General features: G+C 33.9%; 1 protein-coding gene across 1 annotated transcript in view; it reads left to right on the top strand.

The window, feature by feature from the left end:
* Window positions 1-14,694, top strand: part of LOC129754290 (probable serine/threonine-protein kinase MARK-A) — a 50,546-nt gene extending 35,852 nt beyond the window's left edge. The window contains exon 6 of the mRNA XM_055750254.1: window positions 13,316-14,694. The gene's annotated coding sequence lies outside the window, so the exon portion shown is untranslated. The remainder of the gene's footprint in view (window positions 1-13,315) is intronic.
* Window positions 14,695-18,979: the final 4,285 nt, after the last annotated feature.

An 18,979-nucleotide genomic window follows, 5' to 3' on the forward strand; every position in this document is an offset into this window, starting at 1 on the left:
TGAAAGACAACGATTTTATTTTTAAAACATTTTTTCCTTAATTCGTTTATTCGGATGAGGTGTAAATTTCGAATTTGCATGGTATGGTGTTTGAAAATCAAGCTCCAGTTTGACAGCTTCATATATTTGCTGATAATGTGTTAAACAATTTTGTAAAATGTGTGACACGAAACATCAATGTAGTGGGACAGTTGTCGACAATCTAGCCGTATAAATTATTCTCCGTGATTTATGTATTACTTCTTAGCTGACACAAAAGTGATTAAGAAAAATCGAAAATATCAAGTGTGTTTTCACACACTTTTGCCGCTAATTCAAATAATGTGTAAAGTTGGAACTTGCATGATGTGTGGAAATCAAACTTCAGTTTGACATTTTGAGTTTGAACTTCATACATTTGCTGATAATGTGTGAAACAATTTTGTACGATGTGTGAAATGATTTATCAGTGTAAGTAGCGGCAAACTCGAAGTAATAGATCCTGAGCAGTGCTCGAAACAGTCACCGTCATTGACAGAAAACGGGTTGAGTGTGAGAGAAAAAGCTCTCCCTTTCATCTTCTCCGGCATTCGATGAAATAATCTCCGTTTGGAGAGAGTGAGCTTCTTGTTGACTGTGAATGTTTTCTCTTTTGTTTCACCATTTGTTTCACACTCATTCGTTCCACAAAGTCGTGACAGGATCAAACGTTCAAAAATCATTCAATTGGATCCTCTTTGAATGTGTGAGCCAATCATTTTCGCCTGTGCTACTTTGCATGTACCGAAAAAAGTGATCAAAATTAATAGCGGCTAAACGGTAAACGATAGACACTTGATGTCTTCGAGACAATTTATCTACGCAACAAAAACATTCGTATTCTATTGAAAAACATCTTAAAAACTCATCTAGAAGGGAAAAATGCCTATTTTCAATCAACTTATACGAGTTTGGCTGAGGTCGTACATTTTTATTAATGGATTATTTTTTTAAAGTTATTAGCTTTCAGACGATGTAAGCGCACGAAACATTAATTTTCATTAGATGAATTGCAAACTGAGGCGTTTTCACCTAGAAAAAGTCAATAAATTAATGATAAATCATAACAACAGAATAAACTCAATAGTGATTGAATATATACAAATAAACTAATGTTTCGTTTTTACATCATTGAAAAGCTGATAACTTGAATAATTGAATGAAATAATAAAAAATACTCTTGAAGTAATAATTGGGGGCATTGAATTGGTATAAATTCTTCTTGTCTCTATAATGTTCAACAAAGTTGGGTGTTTTAGCAATTTGAACATTGATGTGTATTGATGAATACACTGATTTTCTGAAACTTATTCAAAAAAAAATTATTTAACCCTCTAGTGCCAAACCCGTCTTAAGACGGGGTCTACTAAAATCGCCATAAAATCAATTTTTTTTACTACAATAATTTTTATTTACTTTTTTCGCAGAATCTTTCTAAATATGGTAAGCTAACAAACCATACTAATGCAAATGGTTTGACAAGCAGTTGTTGTCGTAATCTGAGGGTTTTCCTTGTCCCGAAGGCCGTCTTCTCGAGGTCGTTTACTCCACTTGATGTTTACTTCACAAAATTCGATTTAAGAATGACCCGATTAGCACAAGTGCCGTTCTATTTATAGGTAAAAGATACCGCGCAACAATGAACGCAATGAACATTTTTTTTAATCAAAGTAGCCATATTTTCTCAGATTCCGCATGTTGTTCATTTGTCCGTCAATTATTAGTGCGTGTTGAGAAACTCTAAGTGATTAATTTACGTTATTTTCTTCTAACATAAATTATTTGATTTTATATTTTCCATTAACTCATATCTATCCTACAGTTGTCAAAAGCAACAGCTAAGAAAAGTTCAACAATATAAGAAAACTATAAATTGACCTATTTTTCGAAAAATGATCAATTTGGTAGCCTCAGAAATCCTTGGTCAATGAGTTATACGATCTAAGAAAATATTGGCAGTAAGGTTAAAAAGTTACCGCCATTCTGGATTGATTTTTTTAGAAATCAAATTCCTAAGTTAGGTAGGAGAGATGAACCCCGCTTAAAGGTGGGGTTGGAAAAGTATGACAACAGTTCGAAAAATATGTACAGTATTTACTTTTTGTTTAAGTTGAAATATCTCAGTTATTTGTGGAAAAATTTCTAAAAAAATTACTTTAAAATATAACTATTGGTCAGGATTTATATATTTAAAAATTAAGGAGAAATTGGTTGAATTTATAGAAACTACAATCGAAAAAGTACTGAAAGTGAATTTCTTTAGCTCCTATGTAATTGTCAAAATTTCTGTCTCATCTGAAAAGTTTTTCGTAGAATAAACCTTGTTTGTTATCATGAAACTAGGCTTTTGTGAATTTTTCAGCGAAAAAAAATTGGGTTCTAGAGGGTAAACAAAAACTGAAAAATTCTTATTTTATTTTTTAAATTGCTTATAGCTTTTTCTGTTATTTTCATTCAATTTCTGTGATGATCTCGACAATGTTTTTTATTGCACGATCTACAGATCTATTAAATGAATCAGGTGTATACACGAATTATTTATTAAAATATTTTTTATCTCCCTTCTATGTGAATCAATCATTTATTTTTAAATAGAATATAAAAGATCTTGTTGCGTTAATAAATACTCTCAAAGACATCAAGGTTCTATCGTTTACCGTTTAGCCGCTATTAATTTGATAGCTTTGCGCCGGGAACAACGCGTAAGTTCAACTTTTCTCAAATGGATTCCATTCATTCAAAATCGAAATGACTGAATTTGCATTGAAGCTCACAGTCATGTCCTCGAAGTGACTGTGACCGTAGGCCAAAACGAATAAGAAGATGAGCGAAAGAAAATTGTAAACGCTGTCAGTCAGAGAGAGCTTTTTGAGTGAGAGAAGGCAATGAAGGAAACGAAAACGGAAGACTCTGAATGGAGAGAAATTTCACATTCACGCAAGGCTGTCGACAGTTTTAAGCTCTGATCCTGAGTCGATGGGTGGTAACCATGGTTGCCACATGTAGACATTTATCTAGAAAATTACAGATTTTTCTGCTTGTTTTCGGTACGCAATCTGTACGAACAGACGATAGATTTTTGAAATTTTTTACAGATTTGTGCATATTATTATTATTTGGTGTAATACATAGCACTGCAGCCTTGAATATATCATTCAATTTTTTCTGATTTGGTGAAATGCTCTAAGTCTATCGCAGTGATTGATTCAAGAGACTACGAGTGGTATAATGTTTGTAAATTATATCGATGGGACGATAAAACTCAAGAGGTTTGAAATCCGAGCAAAACAAATAAAAAAAGGAAATTTCAACTTTTTTAAACACTGGAGTTGTAAAAATAATTGAATTTCCGTGTTCAAGCTAAGTTCATTTAGCTGATAGCTAATTTCCTAGTTGTCGGAAATTCAAAACTTTGACAGAATTTTGTTGCTAGTAAAAAGTACTACCCGATCTTTTTTTCAAATTTTTTAATCAACGCATTTTCGAGATATCTTAGTTACAAGAGATAAAGAAATAAATGGCGTGAGGAGTGGATAAGTATGCAAACACTGCCAAAAATGTCAACAAATTTTGAATCATACCTTGGAGGGAAGCACATGACCGGCAACTAGATCCCATGAATAAAGTAGAAATATTCCTTACAAAAAACCATAATTTTTTTTCAAATATCTTCATGAATAAGCATAAGATTACCTTTATTTTCTTAATAGAGAGTATTTCGATCAAACGAATGGTTTTTAAGATACGCGCATTCGTAACTGTCCCATTTTTGAAGGAAATAAGATTTAATGTGCTGGATTTTCATATATCGTAGGTACAGATTTTTGCCAAAAAAATGGAAAGATGAAAAAGTTTTTCTTTTGTGAAAAGTACAGATTGAAATGTGGCAACAGTGGTGGTGACAGAGAAACAACAGAGAGATCAATACTTAGTGGACAAAAAACACATCAAGATATACATGGAGTGTATAAAGAGAACATCCAGCAGTCGACCGATGGAGTTTGGGATGAATAAAAAAAAAAGACCGATGGAGTTCCACATGTACGCATGCTTGAGCCGCCACATTCACCGTGGTGTAATTGGCAAACGCGCCATTTTACTGAAGTGGAAATTGTGGGTTCAAGTCTCTTCGGTGAGCTGTTATTTTTTTCCGAAAAAAATATGATATTTTCGGTTTATTTTCTTTCTTTGATATCTCATGTATTTATCTCTAATACTTTTATCACCTTTGAAAATCAGATCATAAGTATTTTTTCATATGAAGATTATCAGCAGATTCCAATGGAAAATTGCATGTAGGAAAATAATCCCATTCAGACATAACACTCAAAGAGAACCGTAACCATTTCACGGTGGGACAAAACACGGAACAGAGCAGAATATATTTCTCCAATTGGCCTCGGCCTCGAGTGTTGGTGGTGGTCTATCTGTTCAGCAGTAGCGCATCGATCTAACAGATTTATGTGCACAATTTATACGGTCCTTCATTTATTCATTCGAGTAGCGGTACTCTTGCGGAAAACATGAATATAAACATGAAGCCGACCGGAGGATTTCTCCGAGGACGACTAACCGGAAATGGCAGGCAGCACCAACAGAAGAATGCAAAAAAAAACGAAAATGGCTGATGGTACCAGATGACTTCCAGCTTCCCCCCGTTGCTCCCCGTTGGGGGTCCATTGCGGGTTCCAATCTTTTGCAATGGGACAATACCTACCCAGCGACTACTGAATGGGTTCTTTATATTCGGTACAAATCTAGTGGCAAGGTAGTGGGTTGCATTCATTCAGAGCTCAGCAAATGGACATCATTCATTCTCGATTCAATTGTTTTTCGGAGTTCTCTATCACCACACACAACCGGGGATGACTATTGCTGAAATCAGTCACAACAAATCGATGGGACCTATCTCGTCGGTGGTGAAAAATTTATGTTTCGAAAGATTTAATTTTATTTGCCAATCATTTAGTGGAGGGAAAATTGAGTCTGCACCCAGCGGTCGTGAGGATTTTTTTTATTTTTTTATTCGCCCTTGACACAAACAAATCGTCACCATAAAAATCCTTTTAAGCTTTGAAACCCGGATATGACATTGACCATAAAATTGAATCAACTTGCAAAAAATAACTGGAACGGAATGACTGATGCGGGACCAGAGCTAGGATTAAAGTTGTGTTTTAAGAGGAAAACCTGCCACTCGAAATTGTAATATAAGTTTCTAGCTTAGCAACTATTTGAAGAATGATCCCAACTTGGTCGGGTGGATTCTACCATCAATGTTATTAATTGAAATATTCCATCCATCCGCTTATCCGCCAGGTGTTGGTTCAGAAAAACTTTTACCTTTTCCCTTGGCAAAGTGCGCGCTTCGTTAAAAGTTTTGTCGCACAGATTGCTCACAGAAGTTTCTCCTCATCCCGGGGCAAAGATTCGTTCTCTCTTCACGGAGTAGTTATTAGTTGGATAAGCTGCCGGAATCTGCTGTCATTTTACTCGGATGATTAATTACACTTAGCTGGCTCAGTGCTTTCCATACTTTTTTTTCCAAAAAAAAAACGAACGGGTTTTTTCTCAACTTCCTTGAACCAACCACCGGAACAACCTCAAAGGAGTAATCCATCCGAATGATCTCACCTGGATTGAAAATCTTTTTTCCTTTGAAATTCAATTTCTTACCCGGTTTGGCAGAGCCAATTTTTCCGAGAAAAAAAACAGCAAAAAAAACGTTCACCTTTCATCCCTTTCATCAAATGTCAATCGTGGCCAGTAGCCATTTGATTCGCTTTTTTCCCCCTGCTCATTCAGTTAACTTTTGCCAAACATACATAATGGAAAAAATGGAAAACTCGTTACTCTACACAAGTTATTGCCAGAATTCCTGGGAATTGTACGCAATGGCACCTCCGGAGCTTTTTCCTCTTTCCTTAAGAATGGTCAATCCTATTTCTCATATTTTATTCACGGGTGTACTTTTGCCATTCCTTAGCTATTTTTCAACTAAAAGGAAAACCACCAAACAAGCTAGGGGTTAAATTCGTTATGCTTCGGTGCGGTGGGGAGGTTTTCTTTTCTGGCTGGGTGCAATTTTTATTTATTCCGGCAGTCCCCAGGAGGAGCCAAGCGGAAAGAAGCGTGCAGAAATGTTATTCAAAGGAATTTCCCACTTTTTTCCCAATGAACAACACACTTTTCCATTCATCTTTATTCTTCTTTTCAATCCGGAAGAAAAGCAAAACGGAACGAAATGAACGAAAAAATAGTGCAGCGGTTATTTTTTTTGGGGAAAAATAGTTATGAGTTGGCAAATTTTGAAAGAGCAAAAGTGTTCTGGAGAATGCAGCGAAGAAAGAAATGCTTCCGGTTTTGCTTGAGGGGACAAAAAGTTGATTGTCGTGTCAAATAATAACAATTTCTTTACGTTTCGGCCTACTGGATAGTTTCAGTCATCTTCAGAAAAACTGTATTCAGATAAAAATTTATAACAAAATTAGTTTACTAGTTGAATAATGACGGGAAAATATGAATGTCGTAGGCAAACATTAGTTTACATTTATGTAGAAATCAGAGTTTTTGTTTCAAGTTTATAAAATTCTAGCGTATCTTTTGATACAAAAAATTTTGAAATCTGCAACACTTATGCATAACTTCGTGAGAACTATTTTGAAGAATTTTTGCAAAGGCTTTGGGTACAGTTTCAAATATGACTGTTTGAAAAAAATGTCCAAAAAGAAAAAAAAAACTGTTGATTCATTTTTCACATATCTATTGTAACAAGGTTATAAATATTTTGTCTGTTAAAAGTGTGATAGTTAGTCAATCTTTGATGGAAAATTTGAATAAAAGGCAGGAAAACAAGAAATATCGCATTTAAAGGTTTAAGTGACAGTGAGCATGTAGCTAATTTAATATAATTATGAACGCTTCTGTGAGTCAATACTACAATATTTTAAAACGGTGATCAAAAATGGCACTTAGATCGATCATTTTATGTTAGCCTGATTAATCCTGATTTTTATTTTCTAGCTTCTAGCTTCTATCGTGGTTTCAAGTTCCATCGGAGAGCCATTGTATCTTTTTCGAAAAGTTCATGGTTATTTAAAGCTTATGTTCTTTCTCTCTCTTCTTCTCTGATACTTTCCATCACCTATGTAAATGTGATAATTTTCAGGTACAAAGATGTACCAAGACGAACTCAGAACATAAGGTTGATGACAAATGATCTACCAAAAGAAATTTGTTGGAAAACTCACAATAATAAGAACGATATCTAACAGTTGTTTCATTACTGCTTACTTTAACAACCTTAGTTTACAATATTTTAAAAAAAAATTGCGTTCTTTATAGTTTCACGCATATTTCTAATGTAGAATTCAAAACCGTCAATAGGTACAATTTTTGGACTATTTCCGTAATATGTCTGTCAAATGCAGCTCTTTATCACCAGATTTGTTTTAAATTATGTGTTTTTCTGACCTTAAACTAAAAGTAGGGGAGAGTGGGGTATCGTGGGCCATGGGGAAACGTGGGCCACTTTTGATATCTCAGATGTGTGTTGAGATAAAAAAAACTCAAACCAACTGTCATCGGCGTCGCTTTGCGTGAGCATATATTCCTATATGTTGTTAACTCAAATACGCATCATATGCTTCTTTTATTTATCATGCTAAAAAAAGTTAGAAAAAATTACTTACATAATTAAAAAAAACACCTGCTTATTTCATCGATGGGGAACCTAAAGTGCATAACAAAAATATGCTCATACGCTTATCATCTTAGTTTTGTCATGATCTTTCACGTGGAAAAGGAATTTTTGATGAAACATCAATAAGTCACACAAACGCAACCATTTTGCAAATCATAGCTTGTGGGGAATCGTGGGCCACACATCTTAAATCACCTATATTTTTATGTTTTTATACACATTCAGAACTTAAAATACGTTTTTCCTATCTGTGAAGTTTTCTTATGCTAAATGAAGAGTTATGAAAAATATTTTGTCCATCCTATATAAAAATTTTGCCAAAACGTTCGCGAGCCAGGTTTTGGAATCTATGCGATCATACACAGCTCTCTTTTTTATTTCATCATCTGAAATTGCTTTAAAATAACGAAATGAATTAGGAAATCACAGTTTTGGGTCAACTCATAAACTTTGCATGTTATTTGGTCAATTTGGATTTGGTGGCCCACGATTCCCCACCATTTTTCAAAACCAAAAAAATATTGCTTTTTTTCAAACAGTTGGAATTTGGAGAAAATAACTTATTAAAAATTTAAAAAAAATACTTTATGATACCTTGAAAATGTAGAAAACCATACCATTTTTTATTTTCATTTTATCTTTTATAATGAAGAAGTTATGGAACAACGAAAAAAAGTGGCCCATGATTCCCCACTCTCCCATAATCATAGAAAAAAAAAATTGAAGGAGTTTTTACCGTCAATTTTTAAAATATTAATTTTTGTTCGCCTCCCGAGTGGGCCAACCGATTTATTGAGAAGCTTGTTTACTTAGAAACCGTTCCACAATAAAAGCAATGCGTTCATTTTAGCTTCCATCAGTGAAAACGCAAGTCAGTGCGTAGTTTTTTTCTTTGCTGATATTTTTTTGAGATTTTTCCGTAACCTATTTATGTATTATTTTTTTATTACCTACACTTATATTCGAACAAATGTTGGTGATTGTGCCAAACTTCAGGGGCAAAAAAATCATGTATTTTTTATTAATAACAACCGTACCTAACAGTAGTTTCTGCTTACTTTTATGACAACACTAGTTTACAACATTAAAAACAATACGTGATCTTTATAGTTTTACGCATATGTATTTCGAATGTAAAATCAAATACCGTCAAAAAGGGTGAATCGTGACAATTTTTGAACTATTTCCGTAATATTCCGGCAAAATACTGCTTTTTAGCACCCGATTTGTTAAAGATGGCGTATTTTGTTGACTTTAACCAAATGTTATGGAAGAAAAAAAAATTAAAAGATTTTTAACTGAAAATTATCAAACAATAATTTTTGTTCGCCACCCGTTTTTTCTTTGCTGAGTTTTTTTTTTGGTTTTTCCAAGACCCATTTTTCTTTTTTTTATCACCCACACTCATATTTGAACAAATATTCAAAGGCAAAAGTCACAATTTTTTTTTTTTCCTACACTTCCTGCGATAGTTGAAAGCCCTTCTTTTCAAAAATCATCTAATTTAAAGGATTTTTTTTTTCAAAACTTCATTATTTTCCACCATCTTGGGGGTATTCAATTAATCCCACGTTGTACTCTGGGGCAGCTCCGTACAATGAGGCAGCCAAAAGTATTAAATATGTAGTGTTTTCGACTCTTTAATAAATGTTGAACATTTTGTTCGAAAAATAATATTTTAACGTAATTTAGATTAAGGTTGCCAGAATTTTTTCGAAACGTATCCTGGCAGGACAAACCGGGCTATTTATAAATAAAAACCTGGCAAAATTGACGACCATAAATCCGGGCAAATTTGGTCAAAACTCAGAAATTCCTCAACAAAAATCAAGATAAAAAAAAATTCTTCATAAAAACTCATCGATAGATTTTGAATCGTATTTTCGGCTTCCAAAAAACCTTTCATGATTATTTTTAATAAAACTTGTTCAAAATATTTCGTTTTGGAGGTGTTTTTTGTTGTTTTTTTTTGTTTAATTTGCCAAATAATGTGAATAACTCCGGACAAATACCTGGCATTTTTCAATGAAATCCGGGCAACCGGGTCAAGCCAGACTGTTCTTAAATTTAGTATAAAATTTCCGGGCAAACCCGGATAAAACCAGGCAATCTGGCAACTTTAATTTAGATGCTTTCGTGGACAATTTGTTTAAAAATAACACCTTCAGTGAGATAATTGGTGTTATTATCTACCCTACTTTCTACTCCTATTGAAATCCGTTTGCTGGACTAATTGATAACTTAATGATAGATATCATAAAAATTGTTCATGAAACTCAAGAGCAAAGTGTGTCAAATGATTGGTAAGTCATTAAATCGTGTGAAATTTTTTTTTCCACAAAACAGCTACTTCTTTGTTGAATTTATAATCATTGATGGGTGAAAATTACCCATTTGTATGATTTCTTCTATTTTACTTTCACTCTGAAAATGATGCTTCAAGGTAACTGTAAACTCTGTCATTAAATTTAAAGGACCCAAAACTAAATTTTTAACAATGGAAAGAATTTGGGAAAATGCGGGACTTTTTTTAACCCGACCCCTTTATTATTAATTTTTTTCGCTCATCAAATTCATTTTTCAATTTTTCAAAGTCTTTGTTTTGAATTGACATTCAAGGGCCATAGACATTTTTTGTTGCAACTGTTACCAACGACTCTTAAATCTATGAAATAAAATTGTCACTTAAAAATATTTTTATCGTATTTTTATCATAAATTCTCAAATATAAACAATGCTGTTTTTCATACGCACAAATGAAGTACAGATGATCGATAGCCAATTTAACCTTCAATATGCAAAACCCAGATTTCTAACTGATGTTATGCAGTCCGAGATATTTGAATCTAGATACAAGTACTTTTTATCTGAATTTAAAATTTCATATGTTCAGCTTAACTCAAATACTGTTGTTATGAACACAATCAAAAAAATTATCATAACTTGGAAGATGTAGAGAAAATACATTTGTTTTTCCGCGCTACAGATCAGCAGAGTAGAGCAATTCGTTTTTTGTTAGAGGATTTAGCTACTGTATTTTCAACAATGAATATTTTTTTAATCAGTTTTGAAGCATAAAAAATTGGAGTACTTTACAAGTCCTGCCTTTTTTTAAGTTGAAATACCTATACTAAACATAAATTGTAGAAATTAACAAAATTTTATACCTGATCCTTTAATGCATATCTTCTTGAAAAAAATTCACATTTAAAATCAAATTATTTTCACGAAATACTACATAAATAAAAGTTTTTAAAATTTTGTTTCCATGTCTCTAACAAACTTGTTGAACTGGATTAGCAAATTGAGAAGTACAAAATTTCATTTCAACTCTATCTTTTGAATCAAACTTACCTCAATGTCAAAACAATGAACGAAAACCTATATTTTAACAAGATTCAATTATAATTTTTAGGCTTGAGATGGTTTAAAAAATGAATGCCAAAGTTTTCCGATATTTGTATCATATAAAATATTTTTAATTTCAAATGCTGAATTTTCAGCAAACACCCTCGGAGGAGCAAATAATGATGAGATTGGGAAAAATATCTATTCAATAAAGTATTCAAGATAAGTCAAATCAGGCCGGAATACCCAGATATAGTTAAAGTCTTCCCGGATTTTGTCCGGGCTCTTTCAGTTTATTTGCTAAATCAAGTTAGAAACCCGGCCTGAAGAAAACCACTCAATGTTCCAGTGAGAGATGTGCTGGCCGTGATTGACTTGGACTACATGTTCGAAATAGATCTTTTCCTAAAAGCAATTGATCTACGTCTATAATTCTTTTTATTTTCATATTTCCCTCCCTTCTTTTTTCTTTAAAAAGTGAACTAGATTTAAACACACAATTGTAATCAAACAAAACGAGTTTGGCTCCTTAAAGCCTAAAGGTGTGAGCCATTTCAAATAAAGAGTTTACGAAAAAAAAGTCAGAAACTCACATTTATCATAGAAGATTTTAAGATTTTGGGTTCAAAATTAATGTTTAAACAATTTTAAAATTGGCTTATATTTTTCTGTCCAATTTTTGAAAATTGAACGGAAAATCTGTCAGTTTTGCGAGTACATTTTCATGAAAAACGATAACTTTGTTTGGGGCATTAAAACTATTTCTGTACAAACACGTGAAAAGGATCTATCTCCATGTATGGCGAATCGAGAAAAACGCGTTTGAAAAAAGTACAACCTATTTTAAATCGCTAATTAAAAATAACTTGAAATTTTTTATTTTTATGATAGCTTAACGATTTTAAGGAGCATCCTCTATATGTTGGAATAGAGAAATATCAATTTTCATGAAAAAACAACGCGCTATCGTAGATAGAACCTAGATCACGTAATATTTTATCTCCCTTGTTTATACACCCTTTGCTATTTTCTCATTTTTAGCTTTAGTTTTAAGCTCGCGTTCATTTGCAACTATGTTTTTATGTTGAATAAAGTGTCAAATATTCACCAACACACAAGAAGGATCTATATCCATGAAGGCGTATTGAGAAAAACGCGTTTGAAAAAAATACAACCTAATTCAAATCGCTAGTTAAAAATCACTTGAAATATTTGATTTTTATGAAAGACAAACGATTTTTAGAAGCATCCTCTATATGTTGGAATAGAGGAATATCAATTTTCATGAAAAAATAACGCGCTATCGTAGATAGAACCTACTTCACGTAACATTTTGTCTAACCTGTTTATACACCCTTTGCTATTTTCTTATTTTTAGCTTTAGTTACAAGCTCGCATTCATTTGTAACTATGTTTTTATGTTGAATAAAGAGTTAAATTGATTATTTTGAGTTTGTTTGCGGAGTAGTAGCGAAAAATGGTTTCGGAGTAAAGGGTGTATATCCATGTAATGGCAGTTCTGGTTTAAGAATGTTTATAGATCCTTTACTCAAATTGAGTTTTTAATGTAACGGAATCTTATTTTCTCAAAAGGGTTTTACCGTTAAGTAGTGCAAGTGTTGGCCTATCGCGAGGTACTGAAAATGGTTTTTGTTTACTTTTGGAGATAGATCCTTTTCACGTGTTGGTACAGATTTTCTCGTAAGTTCCATACATTGGAACTTACATTGCGTGACAAAAAAAAACAAGAAAAACCATATAAGTGACATTCTTCGTCCATTTTTTTGCATTTTTTTATTTCAAATTTCAAATCAAACCCAGGTACTTAAATCTCATTTTAAAAATCTTATTTAAAAGAAAATCTAATTCTTTCGTTCGTTTTGACCGGAAAGAAAACTATTTAGACTACAGGGTTTATGAAATTAGATAAAAGTTGCAAACCGCAATATACACGTCAAAATATTGTTAAAGATACCTTCAATTTTCGGTACTGTTTTCACCGATTAATTCAATTCGGTGGAAAAATTATTCAATTTCTGAAAACTTTTTGATTACAGATCTTATTCACTAAAAAAAACTATAGAACTAGTATATTCCCGATAGCTTTGATTATTCAGATGATAAATCTTAAATTTACAATCATAACATTGAGGCAAATGGGTTATAATCCGAATTCTTTAATACGATATATCCAGATGCATGATTCAAATATTTTCTAATCAATGTTTTTTTCTTTCCATTCCACAGGTCATGTTTTCTACCGTAAACCATCATTAGTAGTTGAATTGGAGTCTAAATAATATTGAAGCTTAAGCAAACCAGTACGATAAACACTTTCTTCTGTGGATCGCCACAAAATATTAAACAAAAATGTCACTTAAAACAAATGTATTCGATAAATAAACGTCAAAGTTCATCAAACCGTAGATTGTCAAATTTTATCGTGAAACGAAAAAGCAAAAAAACACATACTAACACACTTAAACTTAAATTATGATAACTGAATAAATCTCCGTCAAACGAACGTTGTTAGAGCAAATTTTAAACGAAAATAATTAAATCTCACCCTAAATGACCGTACACTATTTCTTTTGCTAACTGTGTTTTCCAGAGGTTTCAAAGCAAATTAAAACAAAAATTAACAAAATCCCCCAATTGTAACGACACGTGTGTACATCTTAAATCAAAGAAAAAGTTAACCCTTAAACACGAGAAATCACACCATAATTCAACACAACGATTTAATAGTAAATATTTAAACGTGCATATATACATATTTAAATAAAACACAAAGCAAACAAATGAAATAAGAAAAATTAACAGATTCGCACACATTTGAAGAAGAATAATAATTATAGATCATTAACAACAAACACAACCACAACAACAAAACAAAAAAAACTACATGAGAGCAGAATAAACCAAAGCAAATATCACGAGTGAATTCTTATAAGATATATTTAAAGTTGAACTAATGACATCTGAACAAAGATCGGTTATTGAGAATGGATTGAGCAGAGTATAGAAAACAATCAATCACTCACTTTAAAAGTTATATTGAAGGAGAGAGTTTAAATTTAAGTTTCCACTGTACTGTAACCAATAGTCGATTATTTTCTACTAAACTCTATTTGTTGAAAACGGATAGTCCGATTGAATTGATGATATTTTAGAGCGAACAACTTACCCGCGTAGATTTTTGTAACAAACCAAAGTTGTATTCTGTGCCGTTTTTTATCATCTTTATATCGAATCGCTCAAATCGAGTGTGCTAGACATAACTCATCGAAACTGGCACATTGTAACGCATGATTGTTACGGTTGTTTGTTTATTTTCCTACCGATATTCACCAATGTTCATCATCGTTTTTTATATGAGCTGTTTTGAAATGCAACCAAAAAAAAATGAGAGGAAGAGATGAGACGGAGAAAAAAAAACAAATCAAACAAACAAGCCTGCAGTTGGGCCAAAATTAATTAACACAACCAACCAATGGAATCTTAACAAACAAAAAAAAACTCAATAAATGAATCGTTTTTATATAAGTAAAACTAAACTGGATGTAAACTAACCAAAGATGGTCGTCGAATGATGCAGATTAATAAAAGTCACCTTTCCAATTGAATCATGCTGTCGTGGATTTGATTCGAATTGAAAGAAAGCCTGAAAACATTGACCAATGAACATTTAACTGAAAAAAGCAGAATCTTCTCTTGAAATCTTGTTCTTAGATTGACCACAGTTCGAAAAAATTATCTGTTTTTCCTGTGAATTGCTAAGCTTTTTGCGTTTGGAGTTGAGAATGAGTATCGACGAGTGATTTGTTAACATACTTTTAAGAAATCGTTATTCCACATTTTAAAATTTACATTTATAAAAAAAAAGTCATAATAATTGTTTTATTATATGTGAACTTTGAATAATTTTATTAATTCTCAAGTGCTCGAAAAATGTTCAAACCTTGAGTTCTCGAGAAATTATCAAAACAGTGTTTTTTGTGTTCGAATAAAATAGATCATTTCTCCGCAAAGAAATAACGTACAACAAAAAAAGTCATTTTGTAGGGTTTTTATTGCACTTTAAGGAAAAAAATGCATAAAAATCATTCGTCAACTTTTCGGATGAATTTTCGAACTTTTTTTTTGATACCACCCATCATTTTCTGCACAGTACTGCTGGTAACCTCATTTGCCATCTTGTTCCACCCCTTTTCCATTTGAGCGGGTTTTTTCATGGTTCTGCCACATTCATTCAGTTTGCCTTTTACTCTTGCCCAATATTTCTCGATGGGACGAAAATCCGGACAGTTTGGTGGATTGATACTTTTTTCAACAAAATCGATCTTGTTCTCCTTATACCACTTAACGACATCCCGGTTGTAGTGGCAGCTTTCCAGGTCCGGCCAGAACTTCACCGGACCTTTGTGGGACCGAATGAATGGCAAAACCCTCTTCTGGAGATATTCTTCTTTGTAAACATTTCCATTCATTTTGCCCCCAGTGATGAAAGTCTTAGTCTTCTTCCCACAACTGCAGATCCCTTGCCAAATCATCAACTTACAAGCAAATTTATCTGCGAAAACAAACAACAATCAACCCGCAGGGTAAAATTTGTTACCGGGTATTTGTCCAAAATCCATTTTGACGTACGTTTCGTCGTCCATAAAAATGCATCCGTTGTACTTGGTCAACACTTTCTCGTACAACTTCCTTGCCCTGGTTTTGGCAACCAGGTTTTGTTTAAGCGCCCTGTTGGGGTGTTTGCTTGCATGATACGACTGCAAGCCTTCTCGCAAACAAATTCGTCGAGCTGTACTGTGGTTCGTCTTGAACTTTTCCGCCAAATCACGCAAGGAGATTCCAGGATTGTTGTGAACTGATCGAATCACCTTTGCTCGCAGCTTCCGGTCATATGCTCCACTTTTACGCCTGGTTTGTTTTGCTCGATCCACCGTAAGGGTCTCCCGGTAACGTTGCAGCACCGAATTTACAGTCAATTTTGGATATTTCAGGAATTTCGCGATCTTTACCTCTAACCACGTCGGTTTCTCTACGTGAGTGTGAAGAATTTTCTCTCGCCTTTCGCGTTCCATCGTCGACAACTTTTGACGTACTGCTTCAATCTTGATGAAATTTTCACCACTAAGTAAACAAACCATCCGGATCAATACACTGTCAATAGATTCGCGATGTGAAAACTAGGGGCGCTGCTGTAAATGAAAAGATGCGACCAGATTCTATGTGAAACAGACTTTATAAAGATTAGATCATAATATTTTTATGTTTGCCATCACGCAGTACTAAAGCATTACTCTTTATTTTTCCGTTTAGTAAAACCTTTTAAGCAATTTCATCATTGCGTAGATTTGCTTTAGACTCTGTCGTTGGACGGGAGATACACGACCTTACTCACTGATGGTTGTTCGTTGACTGACTCGAAGCTTATTCTATTAGGGTGTGTAAATCAAGAGAGATTCTACCTTCTCAGCGAGGCCAGCGAGAAAGTCATAAATGATGCTGTGTCAACTGCCATATAAATCATCTGCTACACATCACCCCCTACACAAAAAAATTAAAAAAGTATAGAGCTCTTTGAATTGAAATTTACATGTCATTTGGAGTATAAGCTTCATTTCACAAAAAATCACAGTCAATATAAAACAAGTTTTTTGGGTAGACTTTTTTTTATTGAATATCCAGAACATTGCGTCTATGTTTTACTATCTTTCCTTTCAAAGGTTAAAGTAGTTAAAGATTAAATTTTGGTGTTCGGATAGTCTAAAGCTGTGACCGGAGACATGCACCCAGACTCACCGAAGACCGCTTACCGACTTTATGGTCACACATCACAGGTATGTGTGTTGGACAAGAGAGATGAATGATCTCAGAAACAGATAAAAACGCAAATCATCAGAAACTTGTCAAATTGGCCATCCCAAGCCAACGAAAATTTATAAAGTGAACCTCCAGAACACTCATCATGTTAGTCCTCTCGATCCAACGAAAGTTCATAAACTAAAACTTCAGATCACTCTCCATGTTGATCCTCCCGATCCAACGAAAATTCATAATGTAAACCTTCAAAACGCTTTTTATGCTATTCTTCCCTATCCAACGAAAATTCATTATATGAAGCTTAAGAACACTCTTTTTTGGTCCTTCCGATCCAACGAAAATTCACAAAGTGATCCTCCAGAACACTCTTCATGTTGGTCCTCCTCATCCAATCAAAATTCTTAATGTAAACCTTTAGAACACTTTTTATGTGGGTCCTCTCGATCCAAAGAAAATTCATAATGTGAAACTTCAGAACACTTTTTTTTGGTTGGTCCTCCCAATCTAACGGAAATTCAAAAAGTAAACCCTCATAACATTATTCATGTTGATCCTCCCGATCAAACGTAAATTCATAATATGAAGATTAAGAACACTTTTCTTGTTGGTCCTTCCACTCCAACGAAAATTCATAAACTGAACCTCCAGAACTCTCTTCTTGTTGGTCCTCCCGATTCAACGAAAATTCATAAAGTGAACCTCCAGAACACTGTTCATGTTGGTTCTCCTGATCCAACGAAAACTCAGAAAGAAAAACTTCATATCACTCTTTTTGTTGGTCCTCCCGGTCTAACGAAAATTCATGAAGTGAACCTCCAGAACAAGCTTCATGTTGTTCCTCCCGATTCAATGAAAATTTACAAAGCGAAACTCCAGAAAGCTCTTCTTGTGGGTCCTCCCGATCCAACCAAAATTTGTAAAGTGAACCTTCTGAACAGTCTTAATGTTGGTCCTCCCGATCAAGCAAAAATTCATGAAGTGAACCTCCAAAACACGCTTGATGTTGGTCCTCCCGATTCAATGAAAATTTATAAAAAGAAACCCCAGAAAACTCTTCTTGTTGGTCCTTCCGATCCAATGAAAATTCGTTAAGAAAAACTTCAGATCACTCTTCTTGTCGGTCCTCTCGATTCAACGAATATTCCTAAATTGAACCTACAGAACACTCCCAATGTTGGTCCTCCCGATCCTACGAAAACTCATAAAGTGAACCTCAAGAAAACTCTTCTTTTTGATCCTCCCGATCCAACGAAAATTCATAAAGTGAACCTCCAGAACACTTTTCTTGTTGGTCGTCCTGATCCTACAAAAATTCATAAAGTTAACCTTCAGAGCACTCTTCATGTTTGTCCTTCCTATCCAACTAAAATTCATAAAGTGAACCTCCAGAACACTCTTCAAGTTGGTCCTCCTGATTCAACGAAAATTCATAATGTGGTACTTCAGAACACTCTTCATGTTGATCCTCCCGATTCATCAAAAATTCATAATATTTATGAAGCTTAAGAATACTCTATTTGTTGATCCTCCTGATCCAACGAAAATTCATCAAATAAACCTCTTGAACAATCTTCATGTTAGTCCTCCCGATCCAATGAAAACTCATAAAGTAAACCTTGAGAACACTCTTAAGGTTGGTTCTCTCCATCCAACAAAAATTTATAATATGAAGCTTAAGAACTATTTCATGGGTCAATCTGTTTATGATGTGCCGGGTGAGGGAAGTGTGGTCTAATTTTGTAGTCTGGTGATGAAATTATGCATTATTACAATTGCTACTGGGGTAGTGCCAATCAAGTGCGTGGGTGGGTGGGTGTGCCACCAAAGGAAGGTTTGAGAGCGAGCAGTAACCAGCTGTATATGCAGATCATTTGATTGCTCAGCCTGCTATGCTACTCGATTTTCGTTGCGCTGAAAATGTGTATTTTGATGGCGCACTTTTGGTTTCTGTTGATCAAATGAAACCATTTTGAACAAGAGCAGATAAAGCTAGGCATATGAGGTTGGAAGTGTACTTAGTCGTTAGCTGAAACATATTATCCTCGTCATGGCTATAGGAACGCCAACAGGAGCGTG

Source organism: Uranotaenia lowii, chromosome 3 (assembly GCF_029784155.1).
Source record: "Uranotaenia lowii strain MFRU-FL chromosome 3, ASM2978415v1, whole genome shotgun sequence".
In the NCBI taxonomy this organism is placed as follows: domain Eukaryota; kingdom Metazoa; phylum Arthropoda; class Insecta; order Diptera; family Culicidae; genus Uranotaenia; species Uranotaenia lowii.